General features: G+C 45.7%; 1 pseudogene across 1 annotated transcript in view; it reads left to right on the top strand.

Moving 5' to 3' along the window:
• Window positions 1-24,664, top strand: part of LOC310966174 (dolichyl-diphosphooligosaccharide--protein glycosyltransferase subunit 1-like) — a 46,036-nt pseudogene extending 21,372 nt beyond the window's left edge. The window contains exons 6-10 of the transcript in view: window positions 3,713-3,812; window positions 3,914-4,052; window positions 23,758-23,877; window positions 24,146-24,391; window positions 24,482-24,664. The product of the transcript in view is annotated as a dolichyl-diphosphooligosaccharide--protein glycosyltransferase subunit 1-like (transcript). The remainder of the gene's footprint in view (window positions 1-3,712; window positions 3,813-3,913; window positions 4,053-23,757; window positions 23,878-24,145; window positions 24,392-24,481) is intronic.
• Window positions 24,665-24,988: the final 324 nt, after the last annotated feature.

The following is a 24,988-nucleotide window of genomic DNA, read 5'->3' on the forward strand; positions in this document are numbered from 1 at the left end:
CTTTGGGTGTACAGAGATTGGATGGCCCACAGAAGTGACCCCCTCACCCCATACTCCCGCAGCACCTCCCACAGTATCTCCCGAGGAACCCGGTCATATGCCTTCTCCAGATCCACAAAACACATGTAGACTGGATGAGCATACTCCCAGGCCCCCTCCAGGATCCTTGCGAGAATGAAGAGCTGGTCCGTTGTTCCACGTCCAGGACGGAATCCACATTGTTCCTCTTCAATCTGAGGTTCGACTATAGGACGAACCCTCCTTTCCAGCACCTTGGAGTAGACTTTACCAGGGAGGCTGAGTAGTGTGATACCCCTGTAATTGGCACACACCCTCTGGTCCCCCTTTTTAAAAAGAGGAACCACCACCCCGGTCTGCCACTCCCTTGGCACTGTCCCAGACTTCCACACAATGTTGAAGAGGCGTGTCAACCAAGACAGCCCCTCCCAACCCAAAGCTTTCAGCATTTCTGGAAGAATCTCATCAACCCCTGGGGCTTTGCCACTGTGGAGATGTTTGACTACCTCAGTGACTTCCGCCAGGGATATTGACAATAATTCCCAATCAGCCTCCAGCTCTGCCTCTACAAAAGAGGGCGTGTTAGTCGGATTAAGGAGTTCCTCAAAGTGCTCCTTCCACCGCCCGATTACCTCATCAGCTGAGGTCACCAGCGTCCCGTCTTTACTGTAAACAGCTTGGACGGTTCCCCGTTTCCCCCTCCTGAGATGTCGAATGGTTTTCCAGAAGCACCTTGGTGCCGCCCGAAATTCCTTCTCCATGGCTTCTTCGAACTCCTCCCACACCCGCTGCTTTGCCTCTGACACAGCAGAGGCTGCAGCCCTTCTGGCCTGTCGGTACCTTGCAACTGCCTCCGGAGTCTTCTGGGATAGCATATCCCGGAAGGCCTCCTTCTTCAGTCGGACAGCTTCCCTGACCACCGGTGTCCACCACGGTGTTCGAGGGTTACCGCCCCTTGAGGCAACTAAGACCTTGAGGCCACAGCTCACCGCTGCAGCTTCAGCAATGGAAGCTTTGAACATTGCCCACTCCCCCAACCTCCACAGGGATGCCAGAAAAGCTCCGCCGGAGGTGTGAGTTGAAGATCTCTCGGACAGGGGCCTCCTCCAGACGTTCCCAGTTCACCCGCACTACTCGCTTGGGTTTACCTGGTCTGTCCAGAATCTTCCCCCATCCTCTGATCCAACTCATCACCAGATGGTGATCAGTTGACAGCTCTGCCCCTCTCTTCACCCGAGTGTCCAAAACATACGGCCTCAGATCAAATGATACGATCACAAAATCGATCATCGACCTTTGGCCTAGGGTGCTCTGGTACCACGTACACTTATGAGCATCCTTATGTTCGAACATGGTGTTAGTTATAGATAATCCGTGACTAGCACAGAAGTCTAATAACTGACGACCACTCAGATTTAGATCAGGGAGGCCGTTCCTCCCAATCACGCCTCTCCAGGTGTCTCCATCATTGCCCACGTGGGCGTTGAAGTCTCCAAGCAGAACTATGGAGTCCCCTACCGGAGCCCCATGCAGGACTCCATTCAGGGTCTCCAAGAAGGCAGAATACTCTGAACTGCTGTTTGGTGCATATGCACAAACAACAGTCAGAGTTTTCCCCCCTACCACCCGCAGGCGTAAGGAGGCGACCCTCTCGTCCACCGGGGTGAACTCCAACACCGCGGCGCTCAGCCAGGGGTTTGTGAGTATCCCCACACCCGCCCGGCGCCTCACACCCTGGGCAACTCCAGAGAAGAATAGTGTCCAACCCCTATCCAGGAGAACGGTTCCAGAACCAAGACTGTGTGTGGAGGTAAGCCCCACCAGATCTAACTGGTAGCGCTCCACCTCCCGCACAAGCTCCGGCTCCTTCCCCGACAGAGAGGTGACATTCCACGTCCCAAGAGCCAGCGCACCCGACCCAAGTGGTTCCTCCTGCGAGTGGTGGGCCAACAGGATGGAGAGGAGGGAGGTGCCACGTCACTTTTTCGGGCTGTGCCCGGCCGGGCTCCGTGGCAAACCCGGCCACCAGGCGCTCGCCAGCGAGCCCTCCGTCTGGGCCTGGCTCCAGACGGGGGCCCCGGGCTTCCTCCGGGCAGGGTCTCTCTTCCTCTTCGTTGTTTGTCCATTGAGTCTTTGTGAACCATTCTTAGTCCGGCCCCTCGCCCGAGACCACTTTGCCATGGGAGACCCTACCAGGAGCGCTAAGCTCCAGACAACACAGCCCTCAGGTTCACAGGGACACACAAACCTCTCCACCACGATAAGGTGATGGTTCCCGGAGAGGTAATGGTATTGTAAAACTACCATGACCCAACGGAGAGAGGGTCTGTGAGTAGATGGGTGGAGGCATCATGTCAAAGTGAGGTTTCGGTACCATCATGCCTCGCAGACTATCAAAAGAACATGAAGGGCGTTGATCTGCTAGATCAGACGGCTGGATACTACCAGTTCAAGCACCGCTCGAAGAAGTGGTGGAGGAGGATTATCTTCTTCGGTTTTCTGTAACATGCTACAATGCATACAAAGCTGCTCGGTGTGCAGGAGGAAACGCATTCAAAGCCAAATACAAAAAACATTACAAAGAGTGGCTGGAGGACCTAGCTGGAGAACTGCTCTTCAGCACCTGAAGGTGCTAATGCTGTGCATGACTTTGACAAAATCTTTCAGAAGAGAAAGTCTTGCAGGGAGTGTGCAGTGGAAAAGTGTGGCACTGAGGGTCGTGTTGGCGCTACTGTGTATGGCTGTATGCAGTGCAAGGAAGCCATCCACATTGAGTGCATTGGCAAGCACGTCCGTCGAGATAAAATATGATGAGGACCACACACACTAAACAGTTTCACTGACATTTTAGTTCTTGTATTGAAATTATTGTTGACTATGTACTGCGCTTGTTCAATGTTCTTCCAGTTCCACCGTTGAAAACAGGACTTTGTTTGCAGCACAGCAACACTTTTTTTATACGTGTTTTTCCAGTATCCTGGAAAGCTCTGTATTACTTACTAACACAGACACTTTATTTTACTTTTTCATACACAACACAAACACTGACATTACAATTTTTAAGTTAAAATTGATATGATTTCTGTAAGGTTTATGCATTGTAAAATTTTGGATGGATAAAGTTGAGAACAAATGAATGTTATTCTATATAAAATAAAGTTTAAACTATCACTCTGCTACAGAGACTGAGGTATGCATTTTTTATTAGGCGTTGCCAATTATTTTAATTGTTTCAGAGGTTTATAGAATTCCCAAATTTTTCTATTACCACTAGGGCTAATGTATGTACTTATCGATGATAGCCAAGGGTGTAAGCTTTCAAATGTTTTTTATTTCATCTTTATATCTGTTACAGAGCCTGAAAAATTATTTTCTTTGTAAACGTTGGCACTTCTTCAAAAGTTTTCTGAAAACCTTCAGGTTTTAGAGTCATTTATAGAAATGCCATAGGTTTTAGAGGACTTTTTTCAGGCGGCCATAGGCCTAAATGGGTTAAAGATATGGGACTCAGCCCTACTTCTGATAACCAGAACAGGAGAACTTCAATTCCCAGTTTCACCCATGTTCTAAAGGACCACGCCAGTGTTGCTCAGCAGGGCAGATGCTTACTAACATCATGATTTCAACCCAGTCTTTCCATTTAGACTGGATTCTAGGGTGTGTCGCTAATGTCTCATGTGGTTTTATCTTCCAGGTGCCCAGTATGCACTGAAGATGAAATTAGTTGACCATGTGTATGATGACCAGGTGATTGACTCCCTCACCGTGAAAATCATCCTGCCAGAGGGTGCCAAGTCAGTGTTTGCAAGTACATTTGCAGTATGTTAGGTTTTAGAAGCGATTTCTGCAGTATTTAATGCTGATTTTTCATATATTCCTGGTCTTGTCCAATCAGAAACATTCACGTGGATACACCTTACAAAATTGATCGCATGCCAAACCAGCTGCACTATACATATCTGGACACCTTTGGCCGACCAGTGCTGGTTGCAACGAAGAACAACTTGGTGGAGCATCACATTCAGGATGTTGTGGTAAGATTAAAAAAAGGATTGTGCATTCTATATTCTATGCATATAATGTAAATGCATTATGTACCAGCAGATATTTAGATAACGCCTTTGACTAGGCAAGGCATCGTTTATCTATATAGTGTATTTCATACCAAGGCAAGGCAAGGCAAGGCAACTTTACTTGTATAGCACTTTTCATACACAAGGCAGACTCAAAGTGCTTCACAGGACAACATGTCATGAATTAAAATGCATTACAGAAAGACAAAGAGAATAAAAACATAGACAATAATAAAAACAGTGCGGACGTTAAAAGTGCAAAGATTTAGCAGAAAGCTAAGGTGAACATAAAAGTTTTCAGTCTAGTTTTAAAAGTGGTCAGAGTGGGTGAAAGTCTCACATCTTCAGGAAGTTTATTCCAGCTGTTTGTTGCATAATGACTGAAAGATGCTTTCCCTTGATTTGAGTTTACTCTGCGAACCACTAACAGATTGGCCTCAGAGGATCTTAGTGATCTAGAAGGCTTATGTAGTGGGAGCATATCAGTGATATACTTCGGCCCTAGACCATGTAGTAATTTATATGTGAGCAGGAGGATTTTGAAATCAATTCTCTGATGTACAGGAAACCAGTGTAATGATTTAAGAATTGGTGCAATGTGCTCACATTTTTTGGTCTTTGTTAGAATTCTAGCAGCAGCGTTCTGAACAAGCTGTAACTGCCTGACAGTTATTTTGGGAAGACCTGCAAGGAGACCGTTACAGTAGTCTAGCCTACTGGTAATAAAGGCATGGACACGTTTTTCTAAGTCTTGAGCTGACATGAGCCCTCTAAGTCTTGTTACATTTTTAAGGTGATAGTAGGCCGATTTTGTTACTGATTTGATGTGACTGTCGAAATGTAAATCAGAATCCATAATAACCCCAAGATTTCTGGCTTTATTTGAGGTTTTCAGGGACAGTGATTGAAGGTGTTGGATGACTTTAAACCTTTCTTTCTTAGCACCAAAAACAATTATCTCAGTTTTATCCTCATTTAGTTGAAGGAAATTTTGGCACATCCAGTGTTTGACTTGCTCAATGCACTGGCACAGACGATCTATGGGGCGGTAGTCATTTGGTGATAGCGCTACATAGATTTGGGTGTCATTGGCATAGCAATGGTGGTCAATGTTATTATTTTGCATGATTTGTCCTAGTGGGAGCATGTAGATGTTAAATAAAGTCGGCCCCAAGATTGAACCTTGGGGGACTCCACACGTTACGTTGGTTTGTTCTGATACAAAGTCGCCAATGGAAACAAAATAGTTCCTATCTTGTAGATATGACTTGAACCAGTTTAAGACTGTGCCTGAGAGCCCCACCCAGTTTTCCAACCTGTCCAAAAGTATTGAGTGGTTGACAGTGTCAAATGCAGCACTGAGGTCCAATAGCATTAATACTGAAGTTTTGCCAGAGTCTGTGTTAAGACGATTGTCATTTATAACTTTAATAAGGGCCGTCTCGGTGCTATAAAAAGGTCGAAATCCTGACTGGAGGTTGTTGTGGCAGCCAGTAGAAGCCAAGAAGTGATTTAGTTGTTGGAGTACAACTTTCTCAATTATTTTACTTATGAATGGTAGATTTGAAATTAGTCTTTAGTTGTTGATAATAGAGGCATCTAGGCTCCGCTTTTTTAGAAGAGGTTTAATGACTGCAGTTTTGAAGGCCATTTGGGAAATTGCCAGATTGAATAGAGTTATTAACTATTTGCAATACGTCTGTTGATAGGCAGTCAAAGACATTCTTAAAGAAGTTGGTATGTAAAGCATCAAGACAGCAGGTGGTTGGCTTTAGATCTGTCACTGTTTCCACTAGAGTTTTAGAGTCTATGGCATTAAAGCTTGCCATCATTGCTGTGTTATTTTGGCCTAAACGGGGCGGTGATCCAACTTTTTTGTTTGAGATATTGATGGCACGTCTGATGCCTTCAATTTTATCAGTATAAAAGAATGCAAACTCATTGCATTTCTGTGTGGAATGGAGTTCGGCTGGTATTTGTGTTGGGGGGTTGGTCAGTCTGTCGACAGTTGCAAATAGGTGTTGCTTTTTATGATATTGGAGAAGAATGTTTCTCTAGCACTTTTTAAGACTTTTGTAGGCCTGGAGCCTCTCTTTATAGATGTCATGGTGAATATGAAGTTTTGTATTTCGCCAGATTCGTTCAGCCTTCCTGCACTCTCTTCTCTGGGCTGTTACAACAGCAGCTTTTCTCCAGGGTGCCTTTTGCTTACCAGAAATCGTTTTAACTGTAACCGGTGCAATGACATCTATGATATTCACAATTTTGGAATTAAAGTTTTTTACAAGATCATCAGCATGGCATGGGTTTAGAGGTGGTAGCGAGGAGATGGCATTTTTGAAGAGTTCATAAGCATGTTCATTGATGTAGCGCTTTTCGACATTCTTTGATTCTTTTTGTGTTTCCGGAATTAAAGAAATATTAAAGACAACACAGAAGTGATCAGACAATGAAAGATCAGTCACAAGAACATCAAAAACATTGAGACCTTTTGTGATAATCAGGTCCAGGGTGTGTCCTTTACAATGAGTAGCCTCTTTCACATGTTGAGACAGTTCAAATGTATCTAAAATAGTAAAAAGTCAATATGAAAATTAAAGTCACCAGTTATAACTAGGCAGTCAAAGTCAGTGGAGATGCTAGACAATAATTCGGTAAAATCATAGAAAAAATATATTTAATATATAATAGTATTTAGGTGGCCTGTAAATAATTAACAGGAGAATTTTGGGAGAGCATTTCAACACAGCACACAGGTATTCGAATGATGTAAAATCACCAAGGGTTATTGACAGGCTTCGATGTTGACTTTGATTTGCAGAGAATAGGAATGAGATGATTGTTTAGGTTAGCAGGGTGTCTACGTTTCACAATGTTCACTCTCTTGGTAGTCACAACAGGAATGTAGAAGGTGCCAAGCTTTGACGGAGGTAGCCTTGGGCCCAGCTGATAATGTGGTCTACTGCTGAACCCCTTTCTGTATCAGTAATATTCAGGACTGCTGTCAGGGCGGGGCGGGGGTGGCCATGAGGGGGAGGAGGAGTGAGCAGCGTCAGAGCTGGAACGAACTACTGAAGGTTGACGTGAGAGGGCATAGAGGGGGTTGACGTGAGAGTGCCGAAGTAGGGCTGAGGGTTTGTGAAGCACGCCTTCGTGGAGGGGGGGGGGGGGGGTGAGAAGGGGTTGCCACTGAGATGACGCTGAGGGGGGGATCGCTGAGCTAGGTCAAGGGGGGTAAAAATAGAAGTAGGGCGGGGAGTGGGTGGGGGTAGCTCCCGGAACTCCAAGGGGGATAAGGGGGGAGAAAGGCTTACTTGAGGAAGGGAGAAGGATGGAGACCTGGATGGAGGCTTGGGGGGTGTGGGAGAGGGATCTTCAAGCGCATTCGAAATTAAGGGGGCGGTAGAGGGGGATGGACACCTCTCCTCTTTGCTCTGGTGTCTCTCATGGTCAGCGCTCTGCTTTTGCAATGGCGGTCCTCCTTCGACGTTCATGATAAGCTGTGTTGTGTCTTCCTTTTTCATTGGTTCCTCTTGTCTCTTGTCCTTGGCAGTGATGATAGATGGATGACGCAGGAAGTAAGACATGTTGGTCATGAAAGGCTTTACTCCCAGCTTATTTAGACAAAATCTGTCTGCCTTAAAAAGATGCCTGCGGTCCCAGAAAAAGCTAAAATTGTCAATAAAATGCATTGAACGAGCAAGAAAAGCGCTGGAGAGCCACTCATTCAGCGAGTAAAGTCGACTGAATCTCTCAGCTCCTCTCCCGATCGGGGGTAGAGGACCACTGATAAACACCCCAGCATTCACAGCGCTGACTGTTTCAAAGAGTTTATTGAAGTGCTCTCTCAGCTCCCTTGATTGTTGTTTTTCAATGTCATTAAAACCAATGTGCAGAATGATATTTTTCACATTTGGGTGTGCAGCCACAATTTCCAGGATTCTTTTTTCCAAGTCAGACACCGTATCCTTCGGAAAGCAGAGTACTTTGGTGTTATTATTGCTTTTCATGTCTTTTAAAGAAAAGTCACCCACAATCAGATTATCAGGCCCACTTGTTAGCTTTCTCTGTGGTTTAAAGTTAGCAGGTCTTACCCTTCTGCGTGGTGATGGTGAGTTATTCAGGCAATCAGAGGGGGATCCATGGTCCGGCAACAGTGGAGCAAACCTGTTATTTAGTTGAACACTTGCTTGCTGGGGAGGTTTCTTGGTACTTTTCCTCTTCTCAGCTGTCCGCTGCTGTGTCCTACGTGGCAGGGGAGTTGATGAAGCGCTATGCCTGGATGGAGATGGTAGCGCAGGCCAACCGGTCAGATCGGAGATATCGGGGCGCTGGGTCCTCCCAGTTATCCGTTCTCCCTTGTCGCAGGGAGGTGGTCTTCTCTTTGGCGTTGCACCAAGTGTGTTCCAGGGAGGATTATCGCTGGTAGATTTATTACCCTGTACAGGGACCTCCCGTTTCCTCGTAGCTTCATCATTGCTAGTTAGCTGGGTTCTGGCATGCCCCTGTCCACTGTTTTCAGTCAGTGCTAGGGTGGTATTGTTGTCACAATATCCATTCACTTCTATATATACCATAACAGATTCATTTTTGTTTCCAGCAGTAAAACCTTCGGTAGTAGTTTGTGGTAATCTTCCGTAGAGAAGGGAGGCATCTTCTGCTGATTACCTTTAGCACTGTAGCACAGGCTCAGGCTTATCTTGAATGGTAGGCCTCCCTGCCTAATGTTGAGGAAGTCGTAAAAATATTGAAAAATGCCTCTGTTATCTAAAAGAAATATAATCCCACTGGTTTTGAAAGTATCCAGGAGCTGATGCTCTTTGCTTCTTGTTGAGGAGAAGCAAATAGTAGCAGATAGTAGCAAAAAAAATGCAAGCAAAGGCGAGAGCAAGCAGAAGAGCGTCCGCACTGTAGCAAAGCAGGAAGTAACACCAAGGCAACTCAATGTGCTTTACATAAAGACAAAAACATTTTTTACAAACGGCACAAAACAAAAAAAGTAAAAGAAAAGAATGGAATAATGGATAATGTTTTAAGTTATTAAGAAGAGCTCAGCTATAAGCACATGAAAAGAGAAATGTTTTTAACCTGGACTTAAAAGTGCTCACAGTTGGGGCTAATTTCAGATCTGCAGGTAGTTTGTTCCAGTTGTGTGCAGAATAACAGCTAAATGCTGCTTCACCATGTCTAGTTTGAACTCTATGCTCCACTGTCTGACCTGACTCAGTAGATCTCAGAGCTCTACTGGGCTTATACTGTACTAACATGTCATTCATGCATTCTGGACCAAAACCATTTAGTGATTTGTAAACCAGTAATAAAACTTTAAAATCTATTCTGTAGCTGACTGGGAGCCAATGGAAGGTCTTAAGAACTGGGGTGATGTGATCCGATCTCTTTGTTCTGGTTAAAACTCGGGCTGCAGCTGTTTGATCCTTTTTTGGGGGAGTCCTGTCAGAAGAACCTTACAGTAGTTTAGTCTATTGGAGATGAAAGCATGAATCGGCTTCTCCTGATCAGTTTAGGACATAAAACCCTTAATTCTTAAAATGTTCTTAAGTTGATAAAAGGCTGATATGGTGACTGATTTGATTTGGCTGTTGAAGGTCAGATCTGAGTCTATCAGCACGCCAAGGTTTCGGACTTGGGCTTTAGTTTCTAAAGACAGTGACTCAAGGTGTTAACTGACAGCAACCCTCTTCTCTTTATTGCCAGAAACAATGATCTTAGTTTTTTCTTGATTTAACTGAAGGCAATTTTGGTACATCCAATTTTTGCCTTGCTCTTAACAGTGACATAATGACTGTATTGGACTGCAGTCATCTGGAGACGTTATTTGTAATGTTTAAAGCTAGAAACAGTATTTTACGAGAGGATATACAAAAGTTGTTTATTTTTACATCAGAGAATGCAAATCATAGGAAGTTTGACTTTAAACAACAGGGTGCATGAACAACATTAAAACAAATGTGCTTATCTGTTAAAGGTGTAAAACTGGAATTCCCAGGAGGATGAATTAAAAAGTTGTCCGAATATTTTTCAATTTAGGGGAGATCATCACATGTCTGTATTGTGTTGAAAAGGGGCAGACAAATATAAGAATTTTATTCTTCTTATCTGCTCCTTTCGATTAATGTAAATGTTTAAATGTATTGTAACTGTGAATTTTATTTATCATTGTGTGTACAATGTAATAAATAGGCATTTTCATGTAAGGAACAAATAAATACTTACATACATAGACAGTGAGAGATACAGTATATCCGTGTGTCATCTGCATAACTATGATAGTTGACATTAGAATTCTGCAGAATTTGACCCGAAGGCAGCATATATAAGTTGAACAGAAGGGGTCCAAGGACTGAGCCCTGAGGAAATCCACATGTCATAGCCACTCGATCGGATTGATAACTACCAATGGTTACAAAATAACTCCGCTCCTCCAAGTAGGACCTTAATTATTTTACGACTGTCCCGCTGAGTCCTGCCCAGGGTTCCAACATGTTCAGCAGTTTACTATGATCCACAATGTCAAAGGCAGCACTGAGATCCAATAGGACCAGAACTGACACCTTGCCTGAGTCAGTTTCAACCTTATGTAATTTGACACTCTAATAAGAGCTGTGTCTGTACTATGGTGAGGTTGGAAGCCTGATTGAAATTTGTCAAAAAGTCAAAATGGTGGTATCCAATGTTCTCTTTTTTTTAAGAGTGGCTTGATGGTAGCTACTTTTAGGGGTTTAGGGAATGTGCCTGATTGTAGTGAGTAATTGATTATTTGCTGCAGATCTGTTGAAAAAGCTTACAATATTTTTTATAAAGTCAGATGGCATTGTGTCAAGACAACATGTTGATGATTTAAGATGCTGAACTGTTTCTTCTACTGTTTTTTGGCCCGGTGTATTAAACTCTGACATTAAAGTTGATTTAAGCGTATCAACAATAGCAAACAGCGCAAGTGTTGTTGATGTTCTTATTAATCATTTCAGAAAGGTGTTGCTGTCTAGCCTTGAATAACCCATGGTTTAAATATCAACGACTTTGTTTGTAGAGGTCACGGTGAATTTGAAGTTTAGTTTTTTTCCACTTACGCTCTGATTTCCTGCATTCTGTTTTCAGAGCCTTTACCATCATAGTGTTCCTCCATAGGCAAGGCAAGTTTATTTGTATAGCACAATTCAACAAGGCAATTCAAAGGGCTTCAGATAAAACATTAAAAGCATTGGGAGAAATAACACATAAGACATACAGTATAAATTGAAAACACATAAAAGGTCATTTAAAATGTATAAGAAGTGTAGTAACAGATAAAAGGTTTTTTTGGAAAACACAAAAGATGGTTACAGTGCAGTTAACTGAAAAGCAGTGGCAAATAGAAAAGTCTTCAGTCTTGATTTAAAAGAACCAAGAGTTGCAGCAGACCTGCAGTTTGCTGGAAATTTGTTCCAGATTTGTGGAGCATAAAAACTGAACGCTGCCTCTCCATGTTTAGTCCTGGCTCTGGGGACACAGAGCAGAGATGTGTTGTGTGAGATGGTTGTGTGAGATGGTTTGTAGCTGAGCAGATCTGAAATGTATTTTGGTCCTAAACCATTCAGTGCTTTGTAAGCCAACAGTAAGTAAGTAAGTATTTTGAAATCATTCTTTGGCAAACAGGAAGCCAGTGTAAAGATCGGAGGACTGGAGTAATATGATCAACTTTTTAGTGAGGACTCGAGCAGCAGAGTTCTGAATTAACTGCAGCTGTCTGATGGATTTTTTAGGGAGACCTGTAAAGACGCTGGTACAGTAGTCGAGCCTGCTGAAGATAAATGCATGGACAAGTTTTTCTAAGTCCTGCTGACAAATAAGTCCTTTAATCCTTGACATATTCTCTAGGTGATAGTAGGCTGACTTTGTAATTGTTTTAATGTGGCTGTTGAAGTTTAGGTTTCTGACTTGGTTTGTGGGTTATAGCATTACTGTTTAAAGTTGGGTGCTGACTTTTGATCGTTCTTCCTTGGCTCCAAAAACAATAATTTCATTTTTTTCTTTGTTTAATTGGAGAAAATTCTGCTCCATCCAATCATTGATTTGCTCGATGCATCTGCTCAGTGCTTGTATTGGACTATGGTTGCCTGGTGATATAGTTATGTAGATTTGTGTATCATCTGCATAGCTGTGGTAACATATGTTGTTTTTCATGATCTGAGCCAGTGGCAGCATGTAGATATTTTACAGAAGAGGCCCCAGAATCGAGCCTTGAGGAAATCCACATGTAATTTTTGCTCAGATATGTATTTATCTATAGACATAAAGTAGTCACTGTCCTTCAAGTACGATTCAAACCATTTTAATGCTGACCCACACAGTTTCCAGACGGTCTAGTAATATGTTGTGATCGACTGTGTCAATGCAGCACTGAGATCCAGTAATACTAGGACTGAAATTTTACTATTGTCCGTGTTTAAATGGATGTCATTGAAGACCTTAACAAGAGCCGTCTCGGTGCTGTGCTGTGGTCTAAAACCTGACTGGAAGACATCAAAACAGCTGTTCATTGACATGAAGTTGTTTATCCATCCATCCATCCATCCATCCATCCATCTTCAACCTCTTGTCCCTATCGGGGTCGCTGGAGCCGATCCCAGCTGACATCGGGCGTAAGGCGGGGCAGGACGCCAGACCATCGCAGGGCACATAGAGACAAAAAGAGACGGACAACCATTCAGACTCACCTACGGGCAATTTAGAGTCATCAATTAACCTAACATCAGCATGTCTTTGGACTGTGGGAGGAAGCCGGAGAACCCGGAGAAAACCCACGCAGACGCGGGGAGAACATGCAAACTCCACACAGAAGGGCCCGAGCCGGGATTTGAACCAGGAACCCTCTTGCTGTGAGGCGACATTGCTAACCACCAGTTGTTCAGCTGTGAGGTTTGATATTGGTCTGTAATTGTTCATTAGTGAAGTGTCTAAATTGTACTTTTTTTAAGACAGGCTTGATAACAGCAGTTCTATTTTATCCTTACTGACCGCCTTAGGCAGTGCTTAATACTGAATATCTTCTGTCTCGCGCATGCGCAGGATCGAGTATTAATATCAACAAAGTCACATGTGACCTCGGATGACCCCCCGGCTCGGGTATAAGTTCCGGTGTCATCCGCGAGATCACTTCCTTTTCATCTTCTCGCTTTGCAGGTATCATTAGCTTTAGCTATACATTCGGCTCATCGCTTTTAGCCTTGTGATCTCTAGATCGGAGTTGCGTATTGTTCGCCCTCCAGAGCCTTTGAGAAGGATCGGTGAGTACATTCCGTTCGGCATTTGCCGGTATGGACCGATGCCCCGATCCTCGTTCGTCGCTAAGAAAGGAGAATTACCTTCATCTGATTAGGTTGATTGGTTTGTTATGCTAGCAGGAGTTGATGCTATATCAGTGAAATGAGTGGCCTCGCTCCCCTCTCCTGGTTGGTATCATTGTTTTCTTGCTTCATGGTGTTCTTCGCTAATGAAGCAAGCTAACTATGTCACCATTTGATGAGATCGATTGGTTTGTTGTTATGCTAGCAGTAGTTAGCAAATGGTGATACGGTACTAGTGAAGTGAGTGCCCTCGCTCCTCTCTCCTTACGACATTGTGTTTTTTGCTAATGAAGCAAGCTACTTTTTGTTACGTTACTTTGTTGTTACATGTCCTGTAGCGGCTAGCGAAGTGCTCTCGCTCAGGCTGCCCTTAAAGGACACTAGCAGGAGCGTGTGCTCGGTGCTAGCTTTTTATTGACGGCTGCGTATCAGTGGAAAGCCTCCCCGCTCACGGTAGCTTTGACCACTGTCCGTGTTTTCTGTTAAAAGAGAACCCATGGTTGGCGAAGTGCCCTCGCTCAGGCTGCTTCAAGGGGGTACGCTAGCAGGAGCGTGTGCTCGGTGCTGGCTGCGTATTGATAACTGCCATATTAGTGAAGGGGTGTGTCCTCGCTCCCCTGTCACTATAGCAGGTAAAGAAATAAGAATAAAATAAAAAATACATTATTGCGTTCTGTCTTCAAAAAGAAGAATAATATAAGAGAGTGCTCTCGTCTGGCGGGACTGTACGGGCGCCTTTGCCGCAATGGACTCTCATGCCAGTAGTTCCTCTATGGCTCCTTCAGCCCAAAGATGGCCATCATCGTTGTCCCTCTTGTCTTGGCCTCGTATACCTGAAGCAGGGTCTCTCAGAAGATGCCTGCATGAACTGCGGTTACATGTCTCTCACTGAGAGCTGCAAGGCTGGCTGAGGTGGAGAGCCTGATGCTGGCTCCACATTGTCAGGACGGTCGTCCCCAGCCCTGCCTGCCAAGCGGCGTGCCAGTGCTCCCTCCAGGAAGACAGCTAGTCGGTAGAGGCGAGCTGTCCTCGAAGGTGGATGTGCTGGCGACAGAGCTAGCTCAGATGAAGTCTCTCCCCCTGTCCCTCCATTCTGGTGCAGTGAGATGGCTCCATGGTAGCCATCATTCTTGCAGCCCTGGCACGTCTGCAGCTGGATCTCCAGCAGACGGAGCCAGCGCCTGCTAGTGCTTTTTTCAGGTGCACTTCGGCCCCTGCCAACTTCACCGTTCCTCCCTCTGAGGAATATCTGAGGGAGTTGCACGCATGCTGGAGAGACCCTAAGGCTCTCTCCCAACTTACAGCAGATGGCCGGACTCTGGCTGCGATTCAGGATGCGGCAATTTTGGCCTTGACAACATGCCGACGGTTGAGCCGACAGTCGCTTCCCTTATAGTCACCCAGGATGAGGCCAGATGCCAGGTGCCCTTGCCCGCAATGTCGGGTCAAGGATGACCTTCTTTATAAGGCCTATGGCATGGATGGGTCGTATTGGCGATTCACTCTCGCATCTTATGCTTGCCCTATCGGCTTCCCTGCAGCAGGCCAGAGTGGACGCATCAACCATCTGCCTCAGTAATGCCTCACTACAGCCTTTTGCCTTACTGTCGAGAGAACTTGGCCGTTTGATGTCCATTCTCATTCAGACTCGCCGCCAGGTCTGGCTGGCGCAGTCATCCTTGTCTGAAACATGTAGGAGGACCCTTTGCAAGGTACCGGTGGAACCTAGGGAGATGTTTCGCACAGCTGCTCTACAGGCGCTTGAGCGAACTGTCCAGGCCGATCGCACCAGGCGACAGTCCTCTGGTCTTCGCAGGGGTATGCCAAGAGGCAGGCAGGGCTGGGGACTCGGCCTCTGCCCCCAGGGGCTGCTATGGGCCTCAGCACTCTACTGGGAGGTCTGTCCTCAGCCATCAGGAGCCTGCGTGCTTTCCCTCCAGACAGCCTCAGGCCACAGTGCATAACAGTTGCCCCCCAGTGCCCCTAATGACCGGGGGGCCAGGAATTGAAGTCTCTGGGCCGGCTGTCAGGCATTTCTTCCGGCAGCAGCTAGACTGCTGGGCAGCGCAAACTTTGGATCCCTGGGTGATTTCCACACTTGTCTAGGGTTACAGACTCTAGTTCCGATGCCGGCCCCATTCCTTTTGCCGGGTCAAGAGGACCGTCATCTACGACCCGGTAAAAACACCTAGCCCTAGTTCGGTAATTGTGTGCTCTCCTGGCCAAAGGGGCATCCGAGCCTGTGGACCCCCTGCTTCAGCCCGGGGTGTTCAAGTCAACTTAATTCCTGGTCACAAGGAAATGCGGCAGGCTTCGGCCAGTTCTCGATCTAAGGGAACTCAACAAGTTTCTAAAAGTCTTGCCGTTTCACATGTTACGCACAGCAGATGTCCTTCATGCTGTTCCCAAAGGAGGTTAACCTCAGTCATGTTCCTATTGTGCCTCATCACAGGAAGTTTCTGCGTTTTGCTTTCCAAGGCAGTCATCTTCAGTTCAGGGTTCTCCCGTTCGGACTCTCACTGCGGGTATTCACCAGATACATCGCAGCAGCTCTTTCGCCTCTGAAGTCGCAGGGCTTGAATATCCTGCCATACCTCAATTATTGGTTAATTTGTGCACCAACCCGGCTTTAGGCTGCTGAGGACACAGCTTGCCTTCTCTCTCGTGTCTCAGCTAGGTATGAGGGTGCGCTGGGAAACGAGCTCTTTGATGCCCTCATGGACCATAACCTTCATCGTTGTGGATCTGGACACCGATGGACACCGTTAATTTCCTCCATCTTTCCTTTTTCGAAAGGGGGCAGGTTGTTGCCCTACAGCCAGTTCCTTTCCCTCTTGGGCAAATTGGTGGCCACCTCAACTGTTATTCCCTTGGGCTTGCTGTCACTACGCCCACTGCAGAGATAGATAAACAGCTTCCACTTAAACGCCAAGTGGCACAGACACAGGAGGCTCAGGGTGCCACAGCAGTGCCTTTTATGCCCTATTGCCATGGAAGGACGAGTCATACTTGACGAGTGGTGTGCCCATGGGCTCTGTTCCATTTCGACGCAAACTCGTGTCAATGTGCTAGAGCTACGGGCTTTGCACCTAGCACTCAAGCACTTTCTGCCATGTCTGAGAGGAAAGCATGTGCTTCTCCGGTCGGACAACACTGAGGCGGTTTTTCATCTAAACCATCAAGGGGGCACCAGGTCCGCATGGTTACTGCAGGTGACCCAGGCTCTTCTAACATGGGCCGCCCCTCGCCTGACCAGCTTATGGGCGGCGTATTTACCGGGAGATCGGAATCAACATTTGGGGTCTCTTCGGCAGAGCAGAGGTGGACCTCTTTTCCCCTGTCGAGTCAGCCCTCTGCCCACTCTGGTTCTCCTTAATGGAAACGACCAGCCCTCTGGCCCATGAATGGCTGGACAGCCTTCTCTATGCCTTTGCACCTGATCTTCCAAACGCTTCTCAGGGTGCTTCGTCAGGCACAGGTTTTTCCCTGCTCCACAAACTCCGTTGCGGGACACCCTGGCGCCTTCCAGAGAGGACATGCCTCTTGCCGCTTTCCGCTTTGGATTTGGCCCCTGCAGTGCCCAATCCACTGCTGAGAGATTGCATAGAGCCTGTCAGGGGAACTATTTGGGTGCCAGAGCACCCTCTACCCGTCTGCAGTATCAGAACAGGTGGAAACTATTTTCTACGGGTGTTCAGTTGAGAATGTTGATCCAGTGCACTGCTCTGTGCCTACCATTACTAACATGACATCACTTAAGTTTTCGCAATCGCTCCTAGATGATGATCGGTCACTTTCTACATTGAGGGTGTATGTGGCTCCTATTTCATCGCAGCACGCCAGAATCGACAATGACACAGTGGGAAGCCACAGGCTGGTGTCCCTCTTCTTGACGCACTGAGATTACGCCCTCCTAGCGCCCCTAGAGCTCCTGCACGGGACCTGCCCCTGGTGTTGGACGCCCTATGTTTGCCACCTTTTGAACCGTTGGCACAGGCAGGGCTGAGGTCGTTGTCTGCCAAACATGCTTGAGCTGCATGCCTTGTCTGTGAGCAATTCATGCTTGAGGTGGAACTCAGATGGCTATGCCGTTACTTTGTGGCCAAACACGACTTTTCTTCCTAAGGTGCTGGCATGCTCGCACCTCAACCAGCTGATTTGAACCTCCATTAGGTAAGGGGGTGATGACTGAGCTGCTGTGCCCGGTGCGGGCCTGTAGAGCCTATGTAGACACTAATGTAGACATGAGGCTGTCCAATCAGCCCTTTATCTATCACGGTGGACCTCGGAAAGGCTGTGCTGTGACCAAGCAACGCCTGTGGACGTCATAGCCTCGGCATATGAGTTGAACGGCCTCTCTTTACCATCTGGGGTGAAATGCCACTCTACTAGGAGTGTTATGATGTCATGGGCGCCCTGAGAGGTGTGTCCTTGGAGGTCATATGTGCCGCGGCCTCATGGGCATCGCCAAGCACGTTCTCCAGATATTACAATGTGAATGTGGCTACCCCCCACCCATTTGGCGTGGTTTTCCAACGGGCTCCCTCCAACTCATCCGTATAGATGGGTATCGGGGATTCCTCGTGACTCTCTTGGTATGAGTCATCCAGTGTTAAGCACTGACCGCCAGAGGCAGTGCTTAAGGATGAAATAGAACGAAAGTTACGAATGTAACTACGGTTCTATGAATCCTGGATGAGCTGGGGGTCATCCGAGGTCACATGTGACTTTGTTGATAGTAATACTCATCCTGCGCATGCGCGAGACATAAGATATTCAGTGTTAAGCACTGCCTCTGGCGGTCATCCAGGATTCATAGAACCGTTGTTACATTCGTAACTTTCATTTTCAGGGACTGTTGGAAGACACCTGAAAGAAGAGACGTGTTTACAATCTGTCGAAGATCTGAGGCCACGCAGTTTGATACATCTTTAGAAAGGCCTGTGGGGAGAATATCGAGGCAGCAGGAGGATTTCAAATGTTGTATAATGTCCTCCAAGGTCTTACGGATAATCACATGAACATGTGCCATAGTATTTGAGTTAGTGTTAGGTGGGCACATGGACAGCACATGTCCTTCACGGCCCTGGTGGAAAGCAGTTCAGGGGCTACTGACACAGGAGAGTTTGTTAACCTGTCAACAGTAGAAAACAAGGCATGTGCATTATTATTGTTTTTGGCAATGATGTAGGAGAAGAAGGATTGTCTTGCATTTTTCAGCTTTAAGTTGTAGATTTGAAGTCTTTCTTTATAGACATCATAGTGAACCTGCAGATTTGTTTTCCTCCACCTGCGTTCAGCTTTCCGACACTTTTTTTCTATTCTTACCAACGTGGAATTTCTCCATGGAGACTTTTTTTCACCTTATTGGGTGCAATGGTATCAATAATATTTGTAATTTTCACATTGAAATTATCAACAAGCTCATTTACTGGGGCCCAGGGAGGGTTGGTGTGGAAGAGAACACCTGAATAAATGCTCCACAGGTGTTTTCTGTGATATTAATTTGTGATGACTTTTCTTTGAACATCCCTCTGCACAGATATAGCACTCTCAAAGATCACAGGAATGATCAGAAAGAGCAACATCAATCACAGCAACCTTAGAAATGCTCACACCCTTGGACATGCCTAAGTCCAGAGTGTGACCTTTATTGTGTGTGGGCTCGGTTACATGCTGAATAAATCCATGGTTAAAAAAGGTTGCACAATATTTGGGTGGCCTGTAGACATTTAGAAACATAACTCGGGAGGAAGAATTCAACTTAAGAGCCACATATTCAATATCCTCGCTAAAAATGTTCAAAGCTCTCTTCATGCTGAGGCTTTGTTTTGGCTTCGTCATGTTTTAATTCCATTCGTGTCCTTGGCAGAGGGAACAGATGAGTGACGTAGGAGATAAAATAAGTTTGACATGAAAAGCCTTACTCCCATCCTGTTTAGGTATAATCCATCTGCTTTAAAAAGGTGTCTGCCGTCCCAAAAAAAGAAATTATCGATGGAAAAAACTAAGTGAGCAGCACATGCAGCTGAAAGCCATGTGTTAAGACTCAGAAGTCTTGAGAATTTCTCAACTCCTTTTTTTTCAACAGGCGGCAGAGGCCCACTGATGGTCACATCAATGTTCAGACAGCTGACTGTGTTGAGCAGATCAATAAAGTCTTACTTCAGTACTTCAGACTGCTGTTTCACAACATCATTATATATGTGCAATATAATGTGTTTCACCGTTTTGGTCAAATACCATGTCCTTGGGAAAACAAACAACTTTGGCGTTCTTACTGCCAAAGTTTCTCATATCTTTCAAGGCAGAGTTACCCACAATCAGAGTTTCAGGCCCAGGCATTAGCTTGTAAATAATGGAATTGGTCAACTGGTCTCTCAATGTCATTGACAGAAACTTCTTGACGAGAAGCTCAGGTTCGGGGGAACCTGTCTGCCCTGACGGAACGTTTGCAGCTGGTTACACGATCGATTCATGGTAGCAGTGGAGGGTCGTGTGCCTGGCAATTCGTTCCGTGGAGGATATCTACATATTCGGAACCGTAATAACAGGCTTTCTGCTGATTGGAGTAGGCACTGCCCTGGTGTATCGGTTTTGGAAGTCAGTGGCAGCAGTAAACAGCCCCGTGAAGCTGCCAGGCACGATTGATGCATGGAGTGGAGCTGTTAGTGCTCACACTGTGGTTCTTAACCGCTATTTGGATACCCCCTTGGAAAAAGCTGTGAACACTTTGACAGTGATTTTACACCGTGCCTTGGGTACCATCTTGGAGCGAGCTGTCAGTGCACAGACAGTGTTTATTGAACACTGAATGGGAAAGATCTTGGAGAAGTTAACTCCTTTGCAGAGGTGTATGGATCATATTGGTGACCAAGACAGACATTCAGAGTAGTCGTGTCTATTTAAATACAACTTTTCGCCCTAACCATAATAATCTAATCTGCATTCCAACCTTATCTCGGTAGCTGCCTTGGCCAAGGTTGCTGCTGGAATAACTCCTCCAGGAGAACGCTGTTGTTTGACGCTCTGCACATCCTCCCCCCTTGTTCCTTCCGTTGGTTGTTGACTCTGGCTGGGTCCCAATCAAGGACTTCTCCATGGCAACTTGCTGTTATCACGCTGACACTCTGCAGACTGAGACACTGACTGGGTAGCTGGTCGAGGCGACCCTACAGGCTGATATCACTGACACGCATCCATGGTCACTTACAAAAATACACTCACCGGCCACTTTATTAGGTGCACCTGTCCAACTGCTCGTTAACGGAAATTTCTAATCAGCCAATCACATGGCAGCAACTCAATGCATTCAGGCATGTAAACATAGTCAAGACGATCTGTTCAAACCGAGCATCAGAATAGGCAAGAAAGGGGATTTAAGTTACTTTGAACGTGGCATGGTTGTTGGTGCCAGATGGGCTGGTCTGAGTATTTCAGAAACTGCTGATCTACTGGGATTTTCACGAACAACCATCTCTAAGGTTTACAGAGAATGGTCCGAAAAAGAGAAAATACCCAGTGAGCAGCAGTTCTGTGGGCGCAAATGCCTTGTTGATGCCAGAGGTCAGAGGAGAATGGCTAGACTGGTTCGAGCTGATAGAAAGGCAACAGTAACTCAAATATCCACTGGTTACAGCAGAGGAATGCAAGAGAGCATCTGTGAACACACAACTCAACCTACTTTCTAGCAGATAAGTAACAGCAGCAGAAGACCACACTGACACCTATTAAGCACCAGGTGCACCTAATAAAGTGGCTGGTGAGTGTATATGCAACACAAACCCCTCACCCACCCCCCATTCCAGTGCGCCTGTGACGGCTGCCGGCGGGCTGCCTGTCTGCGTGGAGAAACCTTGCTGACCTATTTCCCTGACCCTATATGCAAACTGTTTCCAGTTTTCTGTTTATGTGATGGTTTTTTTTTTCCAAATCCTGCACTGTGCTGTGCGCTCGTTGGGAGCAGATGAAAAATGATCCAGGTCGTGAGATGGGGATCCAGGATCCTGCAGCAGTTGAGCAAATCTGTTCTCCAGTTTTACACATTGTTGTCGGGGGGCTTTGTTGTTATTCCTCCCTAGACAGCTCTCCGGGGCTCTGTCCTGCTAGGAGCAGGGGTTGATGAGGCACTATGCCGAGATGGTAGAGCAGGCCAGCCGGTCGCATCACAAATTCGCATCACTTCACCAGGCTCTGCCTGTTAGTCTCCCATGCATTGCCCAGGGAGATGATTTACTCTTATGCTTAGCACCAAGAGAGTTCCAGCGAGAACTTGTGGATCTATTACCTTGTACAAAGTCCTCCTGTTTCTTCGTAGTGCTAACTAGCCGTTTGTTAGCATTTTCTTGTCAACTGTTTTGGGGCAATGGTAAAGTTGTATCCTTCCCACATTTCCACTTCCACATTCAATTCTAATCTGTGGATTTTGGTTTCCAGTACTGCAATCTTATGGAGAAGTTTATGGTAGAAAAGGAAGGCATATTGCTGCTAATTAGCTTTGGCTCCGTCTCACTGACGACTTTTGCTATGGGTAGGCCAAGGTTCAGCAGTACTAAGGTCGCAAAAATATTTAATTATGGCAGTAGTCTGCTATCCACAAAAAGTGTATAGTCCCAGTGATTTATAGGTATCCAGGCGCCGCTGCTTGTAATTTATTTTAGAAGAAAGAATAAATATTAGCACAAAATTTCAAGCAGAGGCGAGAGCAGAGTGAAAAGCGTCTGCACTGTAAGAAAGCAAGGAAGATTCTCTGTCTGGTCAAGGTCATCTTAGGGCGTACTCACACTGTCCTTCCAGACCGCGACCCGGACTTTAGGGTACTTGTCCCCCCTCCCTCTCCCCCCGCGCCCCAGCCCCGTTTGTACTCACACTGCCAGGGCCGGCCAATGCTTGTTGCTCTCCATATGCCATCACGGCGTAACACATCACACGCATTGATCGCGTGTGTGTGGCTTTGTTTACAAATCTTTCCACAGACCTCGGAGTTTTTGTGCGTCTTGTCGACTGTTTTTGAATATTTTCATCCGACCAAATCTGCAGTAAACACTCCACCTCCGCATCACACCAACGTGAACCTTTCACCGCCATTGTTGTTGTTGTTAAATGTCCGCGCATGGTCCGTCCTTCTATTTACATGTCCGAACAGGCGGACATAACGCTACTGCCGTAGGGCTCGTGCTCGCACACGTGCGCACACTCGTGCTCGTACATGTGCGCACGCTCGTGCTTGTACATGTTCAAACGGCTCCGCTAAAGCCCACCTCTTTCAAGCGGGCCGTGGATGGCCCGCTGTCCGCAGTTGTGCGCGGAGCGGGTGCACTCACACTGCTTAAAGGTACTAGGCTTTAGCTGAAAAAATGGTTTTGGCCCTGGCCAGAAGGACAGTGTGAGTACGACCTTAGTTTTTATCAGTGCAATGGTATCAATGACATTTCAGATTTTACAGTTGAAATTATCCAGGAGTTCCTAAACTGTCTCTGCACTCACACTTGGTGACATTGCTATAGCTTCCCTAAACTTAACAATGTAATTATTATTTATAACTAACTTAACATTAAGCTATTACAGTGTTATTAGCCGGATAACGTGCAGAGCTGTAGTTTTTTTGCACAACTGGAAACTAGATATTTTAGAGTTCCTTTCTGGTGTCAGTATTATGAACTTAATAATACTTAACTTAATTAATTTTTTTTCCTTACCTATGGAGCTGTCCTCAGGACAAACAGCAAGAAGCAAGTTTACTGAGTTATCTGTATATAACTTTGTAAGGTGATAGACATCAGCCTTGTCCCAGTTTAGATTTTTTTTTAGTTAGTTTCCAGGGTAAATTGGTAAACTTGCTTTTTAGAATGAATACTAGGAAAGCCAGGATGTTTTTGTTTTTGGGATGTTATGAATATCACAGTCTTTAGGTGGTGTTTAGTGCTATTTATGTTATGAAGATCTGTATGGCTATACTTACTATTATACTGTAATAAATTATTCACAGTACTGTATTATCCTCAGAAATGTACACCTTGACTGTACAGACAAAAGCATGTTATCTCAGTATTTGAAAAGCTTTAATCAGTATTTATTTATAATAAATAAATATCAAAGTAGTGTAGTAAATAATTGTTTGATTACTTTTTTCATGGGGTAAGACACAGACCATTGACGCAATGTCCCTAGTTCTTGTACGACCTTTGTTGCATGTTGTTCCCCCTCTTCTCTCCCCTCTCTCTAGTATAGCTATATAATAAAACCATAAAAGAAGAAATCGAACAAGCTGCAAAATTATATTCAAATTTGAGTTAATAAACCTCTTTTGTGTTTACCAGGTTCATTATAACTTCAATAGGATCCTGAAGCTGCAGGAGCCTCTCTTGGTTGTAGGGGTCTTCTACATCCTCTTCTTCACAGTCATCATCTATGTCCGCCTGGACTTTTCCATCACGAAGGTACGACAGTATTTATGTGTTTTTATGATCTACGCTTCCCTCTTTTGGCAGATATTCTGCATAAGTGTTTCTAAATTCAGTTCTTGTGCCTTCACTGTTGTTTTTTTTGTTTTTTAAAGATTTTTTTTTGTGGCAGTTTTCAAGCCTTTTTTTATATAGGAAATGGGGTGAGAGGACCTTCAGCCTCTTTACATGGGGCGACTGCTCTAACCACTCAGCCACTGGCCGCACCACCTTCACGGTTTTTAAATGCGTGTTTGTCTCTCAGGACCCTGCGACTGAGGTGCGTATGAAGGTGGCCTCCATCAGCGAGCAGGTGCTGACTCTGGTCAACAAGCGTCTGGGTCTGTACCGACACATGAAGGAAGTGGTCAACGGCTACAAGAAGTCCCGGGAAACGGGGGCGCTCAACAGTGGTCGGAAGACCCTGGAGGCTGACCACCCCACTCTCACCAAGGAAATCAGCTCACTGAAGGCCCGCCTCAAAGCTGAGGGCTCCGACTTGGCTGATAAGGCTAGTGGCGTGTTTGAGAGCGCAGATTGAAATGACGTAAAAGAAATAATCTGAAAATACAGTGATGTTAACTCCTCTCTGTGCTCTCAGGTCGGGGAGGTGCAGAAGCTGGACGGCCAGGTGAAGGAGCTGGCGTGTCGCTCCTGCCAGGAGGCAGAGCGGCTGGTGGCTGGTAAGGTCAAGAAGGAGGCTTACATCGAGAGCGAGAAGACTCTGACGGGAAAGAGACAGGAGCTCGTCAGCCGCGTCGACAGTCTGCTGGCTGCCCTCTAAACTACTCCTGCAATACTAGCAAACACAAAAGCACACAAATAAGAACGAAATGAAATGTGACACAAATGCTTACACATTTTCTTATTACCATCACCATCTTTGAACCCAGATATGAACAAGTCTGGACTTTGTAAACCCCCCTCCTCTATGCATGTATGGTTATGGGACTTTTTTGGTAAAAACCAATAGCAGATGGGCCCAAGTGTTTTTCTTGTTCTCATGTCTTTACTCACATACACACACAGGGCACAAACAACCCTGCACACAGGTGAACATCCGGGGAACGGATATTGAGATGGTGACATCTTACAAGTACCTGGAAGT

The sequence above is a fragment of the Echiichthys vipera genome (genome assembly GCF_963691815.1).
Source record: "Echiichthys vipera genome assembly, chromosome: Y".
Lineage (NCBI taxonomy): Eukaryota > Metazoa > Chordata > Actinopteri > Perciformes > Trachinidae > Echiichthys > Echiichthys vipera.